This window comes from Lepus europaeus, chromosome 3, assembly GCF_033115175.1.
Source record: "Lepus europaeus isolate LE1 chromosome 3, mLepTim1.pri, whole genome shotgun sequence".
In the NCBI taxonomy this organism is placed as follows: domain Eukaryota; kingdom Metazoa; phylum Chordata; class Mammalia; order Lagomorpha; family Leporidae; genus Lepus; species Lepus europaeus.
The window spans coordinates 79,743,047-79,762,119 of NC_084829.1; the positions used below are offsets into that span (position 1 = coordinate 79,743,047).

Consider the following 19,073-nt stretch of genomic DNA (forward strand, 5'->3'; position numbering starts at 1 on the left):
TAACTTTATTTTCCTCTCTAAAAATCAACAGATTCTTATTGTATCTCAATGGAATCCTAACATTTCTTAACATGTTCTTTCCCATTTTGTCCTTAACATGTGTTTTCTTTTTCTTTTTTAAGCTTCATTGAATGAATCTGATTGAAAATAATATGTGGTTATTACAAAAAAACCTGAAAGCTACAAGGAAGGCCAAATATCAACATAAAAATCAACACCCAGAAATAACCACCATTATTCATACTTAATTTTATTTCACTACAGTTGCTTTATACTGTGCAGATAAAGTCTCCTTATACTTTTTTCTTTGTCTTTTTATTCTTCTTCAGTATTAGCTCTTTGCTCAAAGTGTATCTTCATAAATCTTTTCACCCCCACTACCTAGAAATTCATTATAATGGGACCATATTGAAATCATTTTCATCTACAAGTTGTCAAAGACAGCTACAGGAGGATTGATACTCTTTATGTTTGCCAACAGCTTCCACCTTTTTCCTTCTCATATTTAATAAAGGACATTTACAGCCCAGGATAGGGTTGTTACAGCAAAGCCCAGAAAACCCTAATCTTTGAGGACTCAGGACCTAAAGCTTTTACATAAAGTGTGGATCTAAAAGAAAGTGTTAGAACAGTGACTAACTCATTCCAATTTTCTCAGAATTACTCTGGTTTAAAATGTGGAAGGTCCATGTCCCAAGAATATCCCCTCAGTTCTACATACATGGGACAACTGTTCACCCCAGCAAAAGCCAGCTCTTCTCATTCCCTGTTTAGCTGGGTATTTGATAGCCACAGAGGGAAAGAGTCTTGTAAAATAGAGGCAGGGCCCTGTACCTGCCAGCTGTCAACCCTGAATGATAGGATGGGTGTTATCTAGAAAGCAGTCTGTGAGCAAGAGACCAAGAAGAAAATATTCTGATTATCTGAATTTTTCTCTGAGAAATGGGAAGTGAGCAAGCTGGCAAGAATGAGAACAGTGGAGGAAATGGAGACAGCAGCTACACCACAGTGGGCTGGTCCTGCTGAGTTAGGAGATCAGACCAGTGAGCAGACTGATCACTGCCTCCAACTATAGCCAGCAGCCCACAGTCAGTGAGTAAGCCCTTGAAAGACTAACCTTGCATTCACCAGAGCATGGTGGAACCTCCTCAATTTACAATGAAGAAACCATGGCCCAGAGGGAAAATAAATATATTCAAGATCATTCACTTGGTAGTAGATTCAGGACTGAAAAATCAAGATTCTGCACTGGTTGTGGTCAATAGTTGTTTGAAATAATATAAATTACTGCTATAGTCCTTAATTAATGGGTTTAAATAGAAATATTTCCAAATTTCCAGGAATTTTGCAGGGGCTGAGATTTTACTCTACTTCCAAACTAACAAACAAGCCTGTTACTGCTTCATGAATGCTAACAATCGGCATGGCACTTCTGATTGGGAAACAAATGTTTTTATTACTCACAGAAAAAGAAGTAGCCAGAGCTTCGAGGTCACTTGTTTCACATCTCTGTCCTCTGCAGGCTTCACGGGGCCAACACAAAGGATCTCATTCTGGATGCCTGCCAACACAATGAGTTGTGGTTATAGGAAGAAACACAGAGCCTGAGAATACACCATCTTTTCTTTTTTTAATTTATTTACCACTTTTGTAGACAGCAAAAACAGGCCTGCCTTTGGTCTTGGAGGAGATATTATCTTATCTCTCCAGGATGCTTGCTGCAAACACAACTCTGAAAAAGTCTGGTAAAGAGCCATCAGGGCCTTGTGTTCTGAAGTACACGCAAAGACACTCAGGGCCGGTGGCAGATTGCCTCTCCCAACAACTACCATTTAAACTAAATGGAGAAACAAACCTAGGAGGTTACATGGCATAATATCACCCATCAGTTTTCCCATTTCTTCCAAAACTGAGATTTGACTCATTGTATTATAAGAATCAAAATGTTTTCCCAATAGTGTGGTACTTTGCTAGGATGTTACGTACTCCTGTAACCACCTATTTCACATATTAGTAGTAATGTGTGACTGTTAAACATGGGTGATATTCCAGAAATTCAACACAGGTATCAGTAAATTAGAACAGAAGTTGACTATAAATAATGAGTAGACTGAGTGCTTGTACCAGCTTCTAAAATCCAAGGCTGTGGCTTGGCGGATAAAGCTGCTGGCTGTGGAACCGGCATCCCATATGAGCACCAGATCCAGTCCCAGCTGCTCCACTTATAATCCAGCTCCCTGCTACTGGCCTAGGAAAAGCAGTGGAAAATGGCCCAAGTGCTTGGGACCCTGCCACCCATGTGTGAGATCTGGAAGACGCTCCTAGCTCCTGACTTCAGATAAGCCCAGCTCCAGCTATTGTGGCCACATGGGGAGTGAACCAGTGGATGGAAGACCTCTCTCTGGAACTCTGACTTTCAAATTAACAAATAAATCTTTAAAAAAAATCTGCTGCCATCTCATTAGTCCAAGTGATCAATTTCAGTTCACAATTGATCACACTGATAGGTCTAAGAGTCAAAGGGATCAAACAAACAAGACTAGTGTCTGCTAATACTAACTGATAGAATAAAAAAGGGAGAGAACGATCCAACATGGGAAGGGGGATATATAGCCGACTCATAGAATGGCAGATGTCCTAAACAGCACTCTGGCCTCAGAATCAGCCCTTAAGGCATTCAGATCTGGTTGAAGAGCCCATGAGAGTATTTTAGGCATGAAAAGCCAAGACACTCTGGCAAAAAAAAAAAAAAAAAAAAAAAAAAAAAAAAAAAGAGGGCCTAAATGAAAGATCTCTGTGAGTAAGATCCCAGCGGAAAGAATGGGCCATCAAAGAAGGAGGTACCTTTCTCTGAAGGGAGGAGAGAACTTCCACTTTGACTATGACCTTGTATAAATAAGATCGAAGTCGGCGAACTCAAAAGGCTGTCATAGTCTTGGCAACTCATGACAACAGCCTAGGGAGATTACTGAGTCATAAACAAGAGTGTCAATTTGTTAAGTCAACAACAGGAGTCACGTGTACTTACTCCTCATGTAGGATCTCTGTCCTTAATGTGTTGTCCAATGTGAATTAATGCTATAACTAGTACTCAAACAGTATTTTACACTTTGTGTTTCTGTGTGGGTGCAAACTGATGAAATCTTTACTTAATACATACTAAATTGATCTTCTTTATATAAAGATAATTGAAAATGAATGTTGATGTGAATGGAATGGGAGAGGGAGCCGGAGATGGGAGGAGTGCGAGTGGGAGGGAAGTTATGGGGGGGAAGCCATTTTAACCCATAAACTGTACTTTGTAAATTTATATTTACGAAATAAAAGTTTAAAAAATCTGCTAAGGTTTAGCTCATGCTTAACTTAGGATAGGGAAAGTCAGACGCCAAGAATTTGCTGGCATATATTTAAAATGGACAGCATCTGCAGAGGGATAAGGCAGGGGTGTGAATGTCCATTAGTGATCATGGTGGTAGGCTGTTCAGTCCAATGCAATTAGAAGTCAATGCAGAACGTAACTTTGAGGCTCAAAAACACCTGTTAGGATTTTCTCCATTTCGAAGTGAATATGAAGAAAACTGTATGCACAGAAATTAGCTTGTTTGGAAGACCAGGGTAAAGTATAGCTTCAGCTAAAAGAAATTTTCTAGGGAACAGCTATTAGAGGAAGGTCAAAGAACACTTCAATTAAAAAAAAAAGAAACAATTTGGGGGCATGTTTTTATGGGCTTGAGGAAGTATTCTGAGTGACTAACACTCTGGGGGCCATACAGTAGCACTTAAGATGCTTCTTTTACATATTATCTATGGGGTCTGTCTGCCTCATCTCTCTAGGAGGTAAAACATAATTGACAGTGAAAGTTTTTGCAAAGAAATTATGTTATTTTCACTCTCATTTGGAAGAAATGCTAAGGCTCATGCATGGCTCAGAGCCACTCAATCAGCCAGAAACATTTCAAGGAGGAAGTTTCTGTTTCTTTTCTCTCATCCTTTCAAAGAAATGTTAGGATTTTTCCCTCATGGGAATTATACCCAGACACAGCCTGCTTCATGGTTCCAGAATATCCCAATGAGAAGGACAATATTTTTGATGTCACATATGAGTGAGATTATGTGGTGCTTGTTTTCTGTGACTGGCTTATTTGGAATTGCTTTTAGTTTAATTTTCACATTGTGCATGGGGTAGTGGGGGAGTCCTGTACACTTTGAGGGTTATGGATTCTATGTTAGCCAGTCCTGGTCAGCTACAAAGTACAGTGGCTGATTAGTTTTTGTGTTTGCCACAAAAAATTACCACAAACTTGGCAGCTTAAAACAAAAGAAATGCTTACATATCCTATCACAAAACACAACATATTTTACATGTTTATTTATTTATTTTGATCTCCCTGAAGGGCAAAGTGACAGAGGTCTTCCCTCTGCTGGTTCATATATCTTATGCTTCTAGTGGTGGTTGCAGACCTGGGGGACCCAAAGCCAGGAGCCTGGAACTCTATGTGGGTCTCCCACATGGATACCAAGGGTCCAAGCCCCTGAATTATCATCCATTGCTTTCAGGGTGCATTCACAGGAAGCTGGATCCAAAGTAGAACAGCTGGACCTTGAACTTGCACTCTGACATGGGATGCGGATGCCCCAAGTGGTAATTTAAACTTCTGTGCCAAAACACCTTCCCCATATTCTATCACAGAGGCCAGAAGTAAAAACTCAAGGTACTGGCAGGGTTGAATTCCTTCCAAAGGCTCTAGGAGACAATCCTTCCCTGCCTCTTCTAGGAAGTGCTGGTAGCTGCAGACGTTCCTTGGCTTGTGGCTTCATAATTCCTCTCTCTGCTTCCCCCTTATGATCTTCACCTCTGCACCCATGGCTTCTGTGCTGCCTCTTACAAGAACATTCACTTAGGGCCCACTCAGTTAATCCCAGACGCTCTCATCTCAAGGTCCTCAACTTCATTACATCTAAGATCCTTTTTCTGAATAAGATCACATTAATGGGTTATAGGCCTTAGGATATACATTATATATAATATATATATATATATAATTTTAAAATTTATATTCATTTGAGAGAGAGTGAGAGAGAGAAGGAGTTCCCTTCTGCTGGTTAAATTCCTAACAGTGGTTTGCAATGGCTGAAGCTGGGAGCTGAAAACGTAATCCACCTCTCCCACGTGGGTGGCAGGAATCCAGTTATCATGGCTGCTTCCAGTGTCCAAATTAGCAGAAAGCTAGAATCAGGAGCAGGAGACAGGCATCGAACCCAGGCACTCCAGTGTGGGATGCAGACTTATTAACTGTAGATTTAACCACTTGGCTAAATGTTCACTCAATGTAGGCATACGTTTTGACAGGACATCATCAAACCCACTACAGGTATGCTTAGATATGATAACTTTGAAGTCTTTGCTCTTATAGTATTTACAAATAATTAATGAAAAGCAATATAAAAGTATAATAAGTCATGTAAACAAAGACTCTATGAAGGCAGGAATTTTTATGTTTTCTTGTTATTCTCTCTGTTGCATCCTGCTATGGTTTGAATTGTTCCTTCCAAAATTCAGGTGTTACTTATGTGATACTGAGAGGCGAATCCTTTATGAAGTGATTAGGCCATGGAAGTTCATGTCAAGAATTAAGAAGTGAGGTGGGTGTTCAGCCTAGTGGTTAAAACACCACAATTGGTGGCCAGTGCCGCGGCTCAATAGGCTAATCCTCCATCTGCAGTGCCGGCATCCCACATGGGCACCAGTTCAAGTCCCAGTTGCCCTACTTCTGATCCAGCCCTCTGCTAATGGCCTTAGAAAGCACTTGAAGATGGCCCAAGTGCTTGGGCTCCTGCACCCACATGGGAGACCCAGGATAGGCTCCTGGCTTCAGATTGTTCAAGCTCCAGGCATTGTGGCCATTTGGGGAGTGAACCAGCGGATGGAAGACCATTCTCTTGGTCTCTCCCTCTCTGACTAACTCAGCCTCTCCAATAAATAAACAAAATCATTTTTTTTAAAACTTGCCAAACAGTGGAAGCAATGAAGACATCCTTCAATAGGTGAGCAGGATTATCAAATATAGCCAACGATAAAATATGGAATATTATCAGGTGATAAAGAAATGAGCCATCAAGCCATGCAAAGACAGGTGTGCACATCTTAAGTGCATATTGCTAAGTGATGAGTTACTCAAAAATACTACACACTGTATGATTCCATTTATATGGCATAAAACTATAGAAATGCTACACAGAACTATGGTTGCCAAGAATTCAGGGCTTGGAAGAGCATCAAATTAATGAAGCACAGAAAATTTTTTTAGGGCAGTAGAATTCTTTTGTGTAATAATGGACACATGATGTTATGAATTCGCCAAAGATCATACAACTTTACAGAACAAAGAGTAAACCTTATTCTATATAATAGCAATCATTTAGGAGGTTGGGAGATACCTAGATTAAACGTAGATTGCAACACAAGAATCTAATAGTACTGAAAAATATTTTAAAATCTCAATAAAGTAAGTGGGGAAAATATTGTGTCCTAAAAGTGGGTCATATATATAAGATTTTAAGGCACATAGAATAGCATATAAGAACTGCACTTTAGTTGATAGAGTTGTTTCCCATGGGATCTCTGGTGAGCAATTGTGAAAACACTGTTCAGGAATACTAGGATTGTAAAATTGAGTAAAGCATTAAGCAGGTTAAATACAATCAGGTGGTGGCAGTCAGATATCTCACTGTTGAAGAGGGAGGTTGCATATAAGCAAGAAAAGAAAACTAGAATGATCCAAGAAGAACAGGATTAGAATTGAAGTCATCAGATAATCTAATTCCTAGCTTAATTTAGACACATATAGGTGAGTGGAGAAATATTTATAGATATGAGAGTACTTCAAAAAAGCTAGTGTAAAAGTGGAATTATGGGTGGGCAGAGTGGCATAACAGGTTAAGTTTCCCACATCTCATGTCAAAGTTCCTGGTTCAAATCCTGGCTACTTCCCTTCCTAATCCATCTTCCAGCTAATGAATCCTTGGAGACAGAAAATGGTGGCTCTGGTCCCTGCCACCCATGTGGAAGACCCAGTTGGAGTTCTGAGTTCCTAGCATAGGCCTGGCCCTGTCCTGTCTGTTGTGTGCATTTGGAAAGTAAGCCAGAGGATAGAAGATATCTTTCTGTCTGTCTCTCTCTCTCTCTGTCTCTCTCTATCTCTATGTCTGGTTCTGCCTTTCAAGCAGATGATATAAATTGACATTTTTAAAAGGTGGACTTAAAAGTATTAGTTTATTTTGGGAAAACAATTTTACATTCATGCATAAAATTCCATTATAGGCATTTCCCATGTATTAGGAAAAAAATTTTGCACAAAAATAAATTCATCCTTTTGTAAGATTTATTTTTTTATTTATTTTTTTAATTTATTTTTTTATTTTATTTTTTTTAAATTAAACTTTTATTTAATGAATATAAATTTCCAGTGTACAGCTTATGGATTACAATGGCTTCCCCCTCCCATAACTTCCCTCCCACCCGCAACCCTCCCCTCTCCCGCTCCCTCTCCCCTTCCAATCACATCATGATTCATTTTCAATTCTCTTTATATACAGAAGATCAGTTTAGTATATATTAGGTAACAATTTCAAGTGTTTGCCACCATATGGCAACACATAGTGAAGAAAAAATAATGTTGGAATACTAGTTATAGCATTAAATAAGAGTGTACAGCACATTAAAGACAGAGATCCTACATAATATTTTTTTAAAAAATTAATTAATTTTCTATGCCATTTCCAATTTAACACCAGTTTTTTTTTCATTTCCAATTATCTTTATATACAGAAGATCAATTCAGTATATAATTAGTAAAGATCACATCAGTTTGTACCCATGCAGAAACACAAAGTGTAAAAATACTGTTTCAGTACTAGTTATAGCATCACTGCACATTAGATAACACATTAAGGACAGATCCCACATGGGATGTAAGTACACAGTGACTCCTGTTGCTGACTTAACAATTTCACACTCCTGTTCATGGCGTCAGTAATCTCCCTAGGCTCTAGTCATGAGTTGCCAGGGCTATGGAAGCCTTTAGAGTTTGCTGACTTTGATCTTATTCCGATAGGGTCATAGTCAAAGTGGAAGTTCTCTCCTCCCTTCAGAGAAAGGTACCTCCTTCTTTGATGGCCCCGTTCTTTCCACTGGGATCTCACTCACAGAGATCTTTCATTTAGGTCTTCTTCTTTTTTTTTTCTTTTTCATGGTGTCTTGGCTTTCCATGCCTACAATATATCATCAAAATGTCTATTCTCCCAAAAGCAATTTATACATTCAATGCAATACCAATCAAGATACCAAAGACCTTCTTCTCAGATCTGGAAAAAATGATGCTGAAATTCATATGGAGACACAGAAGACCTCGAATAGCCAAAGCAATCTTGTACAACAAAAACAAAGCCGGAGGCATCATAATCCCAGATTTCAGGATATACTACAGGGCAGTTGTTATCAAAACAGCATGGTACTGGTACAGAAACAGGTGGATAGACCAATGGAACAGAATAGAAACACCAGAAATCAATCCAAACATCTACAGCCAACTTATATTTGATCAAAGATCCAAAACTAATCCCTGGAATAAGGACAGCCTATTCAATAAATGGTGCTGGGAAAATTGGATTTCCATGTGCAAAAGCTTGAAGCAAGACCCCTACCTTTCACCTTACACAAAAATTCACTCAACATGGATTAAAGACTTAAATCTATGAACCGAAACCATCAAATTATTAGAGAGCATTGGAGAAACCCTGCAAGATATAGGTACAGGCAAAGACTTCTTGGAAAAGACCCCAGGAGCACAGGCAGTCAAAACCAAAATTAACATTTGGGATTGCATCAAATTGAGAAGTTTCTGTACCTCAAAAGAAACCGTCAGGAAAGTGAAGAGGCAACCGACAGAATGGGAAAAAATATTTGCAAACTATACTACAGATAAAGGGTTGATAACCAGAATCTACAAAGAAATCAAGAAAATCCACAACAACAGAACAAACAACCCACTTAAGACATGGGCCAAGGACCTCAATAGACATTTTTCGAAAGAGGAAATCCAAATGGCCAACAGGAACATGAAAAAATGTTCAAGATCACTAGCAATCAGAGAAATGCAAATCAAAACCACAATGAGGTTTCACCTCACCCCAGTTAGAATGGCTCACATTCAGAAATCTACCAACAACAAATGCTGGAGAGGATGTGGGGAAAAAGGGACACTAACCCACTGTTGGTGGGAATGCAAACTGGTTAAGCCACTATGGAAGTCAGTCTGGAGATTCCTCAGAAACCTGAACATAACCCTACCATACAACCCAGCCATCTCACTCCTTGGAATTTACCCAAAGGAAATTAATTTGGCTAATAAAAAAGCCATCTGCACATTAATGTTTATTGCAGCTCAATTCACAATAGCTAAGACCTGGAACCAACCCAAATGCCCATCAACAGTAGACTGGATAAAGAAATTATGGGACATGTACTCCATAGAATACTATACATCAGTAAGAAACAATGAAACCCAGTCATTTGCAACAAGATGGAGGAATCTGGAAAACATCATGCTGAGTGAATTAAGCCAGTCCCAAAGAGACAAATATCATTTGTTTTCCCTGATCGGCGACAACTAACTGAGCACCAAAGGGGAAACCTGCTGAAGTGAAATGGACACTATAAGAAACAATGACCTGATCAGCTCTTGTCCTGGCTCTAGATGTACAATGTAATACTTTATCCTTTTTAGTATTTGTTGTTGTTGTTGTTGTTGTTGTTCTAGTACTAGTGGTTGAACTCTGTAAGATTTATTTATTTATTTATTTGAAAGGCATTTTGACAGAAAGAGAGATCTTCCATTCTTTGATTTGCTCTCCGAATGTGTGTACCAGCCAGGGCTAGGATAGGTCAAAGCTAAGAGCCAAGGAATTCCATCTGTGTGTCCTATGAGGGCAGCAGAAACCCAAGTACTTGGGCCATCATTTACTGCCTTCCCAATTAGCAGGCAGCTAGATGAGAAGCAGAGTTGAGACTCAATTCCAGGTGTTTGGATCTGGGATGCAGGTTTCCCAAGCAGTGGGGTAACCTGCTGTGTCACAACACCCTCCCCAAATTCATTTAATTCTATTTATTTTCCACAAACATTTTATATTTCCCTAGGGTGTGTTTAGCATACCCATGTAGAGTTCCTTATTCTATCAATGGAGAGAACCTGGAAACAATCACACACTTGATTTATTACCATTCTCAAGAAATAGCTGCCTCTAGGGACGGGGTAAGAAATTCACAAAATGATTCTAGAGCACCTTATAGTGCCAGAAATTAGGTACTAAACAAGAAAACAAAAGGCCGCAGATGGGGTATGTCAAAATGACACATAGCCACATGAAGGAGCTCTCAAAGTTCAATTTGTGCAAAGAAATGAAGTAGCATTAAATTATATCTTGAAGTATAAAATAAGTAGTTGTGATCCATACTGATATAAATAAGCAACTGAAAATAATAAAAACAAATTCTCAGGTTGAGGAACCCTAAATAATCTATATATGTACTTGAGGAGAGGCTGCATAACTCCCCTCTCCCTAAGTGTGGGCTGAGCATCCTGTTATCCTCTTCCAGAGTACTGTATGGAGGGGGACTTGGGGAGAGTGGCAAGATTTGCAGTGTAAAAACCTGGCAAACACTATCTCAGCCAGATGAGCAAGGTTAGAACCAATAGTGATATGCCATGCTGATTGTATGTTCCCCTGACATGATGTGATCAGAATGGCACATGAACCATGAGAAAAATGTCAGATGAGGGACATTCTACAAAGTATTTGACCAGTACTTTTCATATATGTCAAGGTCATCAAAAATAAGGAAATCTGAGAAACTGGCACAGTCAATAGAGGTCTAAGGAGACATGATGAATAAGGTAGTATAGTATTCTGGATGGAATCCTGCTTCAAATTGGGTATTTAGTCCCACCTGCACCTCTAATCTGGGGAATTAAACAGAATTGAAGGAACCTTCTGTTCAGAGAATACCTCCACCCTTCTACATCATGCTACATCGGCGACCAGCTCTGAAGAGTCATTCACTCTCTACCTTCTGCTGAAGATCCAGAGACAAAGTTCATCTCTTGGCATTCCCCTCTACCCTACCATCTTTTCTATTATTTTCAGTCAAGAGTTTGGACTATGTCCTAATGTCATAAAAGATAAACTTTGTTATTGTCCCGCCTCTCTTTCTTGAGGGGTAGGGAGCAATTTTTGCAATTTGTACATAGGAAAGATCTTGATTCCAACACATTTACTAGCAAGTCAGGTATTACTTTAATATCAAAGAGTAGTCATTAAAAATAAAAGTTAACTGCAATCCTCAGCACTCTCCCCCTTCCTTCCCAGTATCTTGGATTCATTTTACATTGTTTGACAGTAGATTACTATAGTGTCTTGTGACACCTCTTTGAACTTTAAGGCAGACAGAGCAGTAATATCCTATGTATGTTTTAGTATAGCAGCAACTCCTGAAACAGTAAAGTCAATCTCCATTCCACATCAGATTTTGCCAGGCTTCTGGCTAGCAGCAAGGAATTCTAACACAGATTGACCTGGGATTTTTTCAAGATTCCACCTAGATTTTGCAATAAAATGTCCTATAGTTAAGTGTTTGCATTGCCCCAAATAGAATTTTTCCTTTCAGTACTTATACCTACTATGTGTGAGGTTTTGAGTCTCCAGTGCCAATTGAATTCAACTTTTCTGATTTTATTAAAAATTGTACTGATGGTCCTCTTCCCCACTTAATGCTGTATAATTGTTCAAACCTGGTAAATGCCACTCTTAGGATCATTGGTTACTATCCTCACTCTGTCTTTTATGACCTTGTCTAAATATGATCAGAGTCGGTAAACTTGGAAGGCTTCCATAACCTTGGCAACTCATGACGACAGCCTAGGATGGTTAGTGGTGCCATAAACTAGAGTGTCAATTTGTTGGGTCAACAACAGGAGCCACTGTGCACTTGCTCCTCATGTGGGATCTCTGTCCTTAATGTGCTGTACATTGTGATTTAATGCTATAACTAGTTCTCAAACAGTATGTTTCACTTTGTGTTTCTATGTGGGTGCAAACTGTTGAAATCTTTATACTAAATTGATCTTCTGTATATAAAGAGAATTGAAAATGAATCTTGATGCAAATGGAAGGGGAGAGGGAGCGGGAGAGGGGAAGGTTGCGGGTGGGAGGGAAGTTATGGGAGGGGGAAGCCATTGTAATCCATAAGTTGTACTTTGGAAATTTATATTCATTAAATAAAAGTTAAAAAAAATTGTACTTAAGATTCGGTATTGCCATCAAACTTTTTCCCAAAATTCTTTTTGTTATATCATGTCTTTCGCAGTTACCCACTGGGTATACATTAAACAAGAGGACTCAAAAATAATAATGTGCTATAAAAACATTGCCATAAGTCAGTTACATGTATAGCACTTTCCTGCTCAAAACACTTTAGAAAATGAAAACAAGGAGTCAGGACACTTTTTAAAATAAATGTATACAGGCATGAAGCTGAAATATCTCAACATTCTGTAAGAAAGATTTAACTGAAAAGAAAAGATATGAGATTTTTCCTATAACTTTGTACCTATTCTCAAACTTCCTACTCTGTTAAATAAGACAATTCTCTGTTAGACTGGGCAGTTAACACTGCTATTGAGCAGCATTGAATGCAGGAATCCCAAGGGATTGAGTGTGTGTGTGTGTGTGTGTGCTCTTTATAGATTGCACAAGTTGTGTGACCTCCCTTGAGGAATGTGCTGATTGTCACTCAGGCCTCTGCCCTCTGCCCCTCTGCAATCCACCAGTGCCCAGGGATATTTTAGCTCAGCAGAGCAGCTTTCATCAATGCCATAATTTTGGTCTCTGTATTCTGTCTCCTTCTCCTTCCTTATTGGAACTATATTCATTTTATTTTTAAAACAAGTCCATTTAACTTTATTTCATCATTATCATGGAAGACTTGATTTTATAAAACATTTTTAAGAGTTTTGTATCACAGGAACATAAACAGTAGAAATATATATTGCTTCCTGGTCTCAACCTACATGAGTTAAAATCAAATAATTAGAAACTTTTTCAATACAGAAATAATGCAATGGAATAAATGACAAAAGGATCTAATAAAGCATTGAATTATTAGTACTTTCAGGCTCTACACAAAGAGTCTACCTATACAGACTTCTTTTGCTGCCATTTTATATTTATACATAACCCCCCTATCTATATTCTGAATCAAGCTACTTTACCAAAATGTATGATTTAGGAAAGTGTTTAGTTTTGTAGCAAAAGATTTTCCATCTACAATTACCACCTTGAAAGGAACTGACATTACAATGCTGACAAAATCTTCTGATATCTTTTAAATCATGTGCAGTCAATTCAAGACATCAACACTGTGGTAAGTCCAACAAGTTCCCTCAAAATGGAACAATTATGCATGAATCATTAAAGTATAAAGTTGGTTTCCCCATCTAAAAATTAACCAATAAAAGAAAACATATCAATTTTGGTTGATGTGATTTAAGGAAAATCACATGTGAGAATAACAATGACCTTATTTTTACCATGTCACCATCAGTCATTGACAAGAATTTTGCCAATAATGATGCTATTTACATTCTAGGTGGTAGTAATCAATGAATGAATATGGACTTCTAATAATCAGCAATGAATGGTAGTGTTAACCATTCCGATGCTTCCATTACAATCCAATCTTTGCACCAATCAGTAGATCCAATGGACCTGCATTGGGGATAAGATCATTAAAGCACTTTTCCAAAAATGAAAACACCCTCCTGGTCTCTTTCACAACAAGACATTTTGAAGCACTCATTGTTAGAAAAGATAGGTTACCTTGGTCTCTAGACACCAATTTATTTTCCTCAAAATACTTATATCTTCTTTTAATTTTTAAGCTTCCTGATTTTACAACTCACCTTTTAAGTTAATTTTAATATTTATTATTTGTATTCTATTGTAATCTTTTATTCTATCTTTCAAAATGTTTAGGTTTTTTAGTTCTTTTCATTTATTTCTTCAATTTCATCATCGTAATCAGCTTTAGTTCTCTCAGAGTTGTATTTGAGTTTTATTCGTGTTTTTCCCTTTATATTTTAACTTTCTATGAAACTGTTTATTTTTAAGCTTCTATAGTTTTGTCTAATTTGTTTTATTTTGTCAATGTTTTGTTTATTCATTTATAGCTCAATCTTTTATGTGGTCTCTATTTTTGCTTCTGTTTTTTTTTTCCTTTATACCTTTATCTCTTAATTTCTGCTCTTATTAACATTTTGCCTCTTTGAGTTCATCTATTTATAACATCCTCAGCATCTTGATGTTGATTGTTCCTTAATTTTTTTTTTCATACCAGACCAGGAACATGGGGTTAGGGATATTTACAGAGCAGGCACCTCAACACCAGAAGTAATAAGTGCTTGTTTGTTTCCACTCATAACCCTAGCTATCTCTCTGGCTTTAATGAACTTCTTGTTCCCAACTATGTTGTTCCAACCCATCCTCTAAGAATCATACACTGAGTAAACTAGAATACGCATAGACTAAAATTCCTCCCTATGAGCATTAAAAGTACTATACAAATGATTAATTTACATTGCTGGAATAATGTTGTTTTCTTCTATCTAAAACTTACTTCTTTTCTGATTATAAAGATTATAGTAAATTTAACCAGGTATGTGAAAGATCTCCACAATTAAAATTACAAAACATTAAAGAAAGAAATAGAAGAAGACACACACACAAATGGAAAAATCTTCATGTTCATGGATTGGAAGAATTAATACCATCAAAATGCCCATAGATGAAAAACAAAATAGCATCACAATACCAGATTTCAAGACATACTACAGCCAGCACCGTGGCTCAACAGGCTAATCCTCCGCCTGTGGCGCCAGCAGGCACACGGGGTTCTAGTCCCGGTCGGGGTGCCAGATTCTATCCTGGTTGCCCCTCTTCCAGGCCAGCTCTCTGATGTGGCCCGGGAAGGCAGTGGAGGATGGCCCAAGTGCTTGGGCCCTGCACCCCATTGGAGACCAGGAGAAGCACCTGGCTCCTGCCTTCAGATCAGCGTGGTGCACCGGCCGCAGTGCGCCAGCTGTGGCGGCCATTGGAGGGTAAACCAACGGCAAAGGAAGACCTTTCTCTATGTCTCTCTCTCTCACTGCCTGTCAAAAAAAAAGACATACTACAGGGCAGTTGTAATCAAAGTAGCCAGGTACCGGCTGTAGACCAATGGAACAGAATAGAAACCCCAGAAATTAATCCACACATCTACAACCAACTAACCTTTGACAAATCAGGTAAAATCAATCCCTGGAGAAAGTACAGTTTCTCCAATAAATTGTGCTGGGAAAAGTGGATTTACGCATGCAGAAGTATGATACAATACCTCTTTCCTATACTTTACACAAAACTTAAAATAGATCAAGGATCTAAATCCACCATCTGGTACCTTCAAATTACTAGAGAAAAACATTGGCAAAACTCTGCAAGACATTAGCATAGGCAATGACTTCTTGGAAAAACACCCCATAAATACAGGTTATCAAAGCAAAAAATAAGCAAATGGAATTATATCAAGCTAAGAAGCTCTGCACTGCAAATGGAACACTCAACAAAGTGAAGAGGCAACTGAAAGAATAGAAGAAAATATTTGCAAGCTATGCAACTGATACTGGATTAATATCCAGGATTTATAAAGAGCCCAAAAAAGTCAACAACAATAAAACAATCAAGGTAAGAAATGGCCAAAGGATATAAAAAGGCTTTTGTGAGATTTCACCTCACCCCAGTTAGAATGGCTATCATCCAAAAATCAAGAAACAATAAATGTTGGTGAGGATATAGGGGAATGTAAACTAGTACAACCAATATGGAAGACAATGTGTAGACTCCTCAGAGATCTGAAAATAGATACACTGTATAACCCAAGCCATTCCTCTCCTGGGAAGCTACCCCAACAAAATGAAATCAGCATATGAAAGTTATTTGTACCATATGTTTATTGCAGCTCAATTCACAATAGCTAAGATATGAAATCAACTCAGATATCCACCAACTGATAATTGGATAAGGAAAATACACACACACGTGCACGCGCGCGCACACACACACACACACTATGGAATATTATTCAGCCCTCTACATTTCAATGTATTTCCCTCCTCTTGGATTTTATCAATGCACATAATCATATGTTTTTCCTTATGTAGTGACATGGCCTGTATTTTCCCACTTACTAACATATGGTTATTCTTCTCCTTTAACTTAAAAATCCTCACAAAAATCAGTTTTAATGCTTTTTATCTTAGTCTCTTTGCTATTGCCATAGCCAAGCACTTGAAATTGGTAATTCATAAAGAAAATAGGTTTATTTTGTTTCATAGTTCTGGAAGCTTGGAAGCCTAAGATGACATGTACTTGGTTCTGTGAGGGTCTCTTGTTTGTTTCCAGCAAAGGGAAAAAGCAGAGGGCAAGCAGGCATGTTCAGAAGAGAGGAAAGGGGGCCAGATGTCTGCAACAGGTGACCCATTCCTACAAGAAAAGCTTTAATCCTTTAATGAGGGTGACCCAAACACCACTCAATAAGTCCTATCTTCCAGCGCTGCCCCACTGGGAAATCAAGCCTCACCATGAATTTTGGTGGAAACAAACCATATTCAAACCCAGAATCTCTGTATGCCACCAGAGATATGCTTCTTAAATCACACATCTATTTTGGTGCTATTTCTCCTTGTGCATAATCCTATCTCTTTACTGGAAGTTAAATGTTCTACTTAGTCCATATACTGTGCCAAATATACAGTAGGAAGGGACATAGACTAGAGATACTCTTCAGAGCAAGCTCAAACGCAATCTAACTCTGGTTAGTTGGATCTCTGGACTCAGAATCATAAATGTGAATGGCCATAAGAGCCTAACAGGTAACATGAACACATGGACTGGCGAGGGAATGGAGGAAACAATGGGGAGCAACAAGCACAGTGGTGAACCAGGAAGCACAGGCCTCTTTAAAGGATACCTTCATCTAGTTCAAGGTAATTTTACTGCCCAAAGTAAGGCCCTGATATTGCTTTTTTAGGGAACTTAAAAATACAAATTTTAAATAAATAACCTGATTTTGAAGAATTGTCAATTAATGAAAGCTTAAAAACACCATTCAGCCCAATACTATGGAAGGCAAACTAAAATGAGTGGCTTAGTCCCTAAATCACAAATATGAGGCCTCTATTTAACTGAGTTCTCATGGAAGGATGTAAGAACTAGAAATGTTCTGAATCCCCAAAATTGATTAAAGTTCATTGTATCCTTATAATTTTAGTTGCATCCACCCACCTTATTCAACCAGACATCTGCCTAGAATGTTTTCTACCCTTATGGAACAAAGCCGGGAATACACCTACATGAAGGTATCCAGGTGAGACATCCAGAAGCACTCAAAAGCCTATAACTCTGTCATGCCTTGAAAAGCAGTTTATGTTAAGGGCAGGGTTGAAAGGGTTAGGTAAAGTGGAATCTTCTTGGGCCCTCCTGTCAGTATAAACTGCTACTTCTGATAGTTGAGCTATGTGGTAATGAAGGCTGTTAGAGATAAAGATTTGAATGACTGCACAGCAAATCAAAAGAAGTTGATGAAAGTTTCAAAGGAATCACAGAACACATTAGAGACTGTGTGAACTAGGGTTAACATTCCCTTAAACCTCCTCAGCTTTAGTCTGATGAACTTCAGGACTGCCAAGATGCCAGCATATCAGACTGATAAACCATGATTCAGGGCCTAGATAAGACAAGATCACAGAGAAATAGAAGTGATTACAGAGCTTTTTTCTTCAAGGGTTAATGACTATGCAGTCCCAAGGGCATGCCAAACTCAGATTTGGCAGTGGGTAGACAGTCAACATTTATTCTTTCAACAAGTTTTCATCAAGCATTTATTATATGATAGGCTCTTTAATAGGCATGGAAGTTCAATTCTGAACATGCTAGATATGCTCTCCTGTGCTCTGAGGGTGAAGGAGGGGTAAACATAAATAAACAGGCAATTATAGTCTGTTGTAAAAGTGCCAAAACTGATATCCATGACATGATGGAAACACATGTGATAATATCCAACCCAAACTGCAGGTTCTTGGGAGCACAAGCTGAGAAGTTTGTATAGTTAGTTAGGGCTGCATATGTTCAGGGGAGCAGGTGAAAACATCTTTAGTCAAAAAATTTGTGTGAAACACAGGAGAGGTAGGCCTAAAGTTACCATTCTAAAGGAACTGCACATGAAAATTATCAGACCCAAGAGACCTGGATATCTCAGAAGAACAGACACAGCTTATTATGACTGAAGAATCCAGTTTTTTTTTTTAATTTTTTAAATTTTTGACAGGCAGAGTGGACAGTGAGAGAGAGACAGAGAGAAAGGTCTTCCTTCTGCCGTTGGTTCACCCTCCAATGGCCGCCGCGGCTGGCACTGCGACCCGCGCATCGCGCTAATCCGATGGCAGGAGCCAGGTGCTTCCTCCTGGTCTCCCATGGGGTGCAGGGCCCAAGGACTTGGGACATCCTCCACTGCACTCCCTGGCCACAGCAGAGAGCTGGCCTGGAAGAGGGGCAACCGGGACAGGATCGGTGCCCCGACCGGGACTAGAAGAATCCAGTTTAATGGGAAAAGCAATGAGAGATGATACATTCAAGGAGATCCAATACTGTAGTTGGTCCACTGCAAGACAAGTTCCAGAAGTGGTTACAGATTTAAATGATTTGTCAATCATAGTCACTCTTTGACTCATGGACTGAGTTGTTATAGAGAGCAGGACTTTACCCCCAGAGAAAAGGAAGGCCTATAACTTGGCTAACACCAAGAACCATTTAAGTGAACTTAAGTTAGCAATGGTGAAGAACTAGATGATATAAAAGGTTTGAGACAAAAGTCTGGCTGTAGCAATTAGTCAGAATATCTATCTAGATATCACTTCAGGTACAAGTCC

The 19,073-nt window shown here is 38.7% G+C and overlaps 1 protein-coding gene across 1 annotated transcript in view; it reads right to left on the minus strand.

Annotated features, from left to right (window-relative positions):
* Window positions 1-1,479: 1,479 nt before the first annotated feature.
* The window catches only part of UBE3D (ubiquitin protein ligase E3D), a 460,276-nt gene continuing 442,682 nt past the window's right edge, over window positions 1,480-19,073 (minus strand). The window contains exon 11 of the transcript XR_009865557.1: window positions 1,480-1,561. The gene's annotated coding sequence lies outside the window, so the exon portion shown is untranslated. The remainder of the gene's footprint in view (window positions 1,562-19,073) is intronic.